This window comes from Penaeus monodon, chromosome 27 (genome assembly GCF_015228065.2).
Source record: "Penaeus monodon isolate SGIC_2016 chromosome 27, NSTDA_Pmon_1, whole genome shotgun sequence".
Classification (NCBI taxonomy): Eukaryota; Metazoa; Arthropoda; class Malacostraca; order Decapoda; family Penaeidae; genus Penaeus; species Penaeus monodon.
In genome coordinates this window covers 25,996,015-25,996,430 of record NC_051412.1, presented here as the reverse complement: position 1 = coordinate 25,996,430, position 416 = coordinate 25,996,015, and the positions used below count along the sequence as shown (strand labels likewise).

The 416-nt window shown below is 36.1% G+C and overlaps 1 long non-coding RNA gene across 1 annotated transcript in view; it reads left to right on the top strand.

Annotated features, from left to right (window-relative positions):
- LOC119590725 overlaps positions 1-416 on the top strand; it is a 5,006-nt gene that overhangs the window by 3,633 nt on the left and 957 nt on the right. The gene's annotated exons all lie outside the window — the stretch shown is intronic.

Here is a 416-nt window from a genome sequence, read left to right as displayed (position 1 = left end):
AGCCGAAATTTACGACAAAAGGCCAAAAGTGTGACTTGTTTCTTTGCTTTATTGTCTTGCTAATTGTTCACTGTTCTAGCATGAGTATGTCATCAGTGAAAGTTGATAATCAAAATGACAGTATTATTAAGACTTTGTTAAATATAAAGGCAACAATGCTAAAAAAAAAAATGTTGTAATAACGTGTCGGTCTTAACGGTAAACCTGCATATTGAGCAGAAGCTAGTGAAAGCGGCATTACTGCTATAAACATGTGCTCGTGTACTGTAAAAAAGAATATTGATTATATCTGACTAACAATAGATTAGCCGTGTTACTCGCGATATGCCGTGATGGATCAGCTGTGCTGTTCTTTTTCCACTGTACCAGGGACCAGCTGCACATCCGAATGTCAAAAAGAAAGAAAGAAAGAAAAA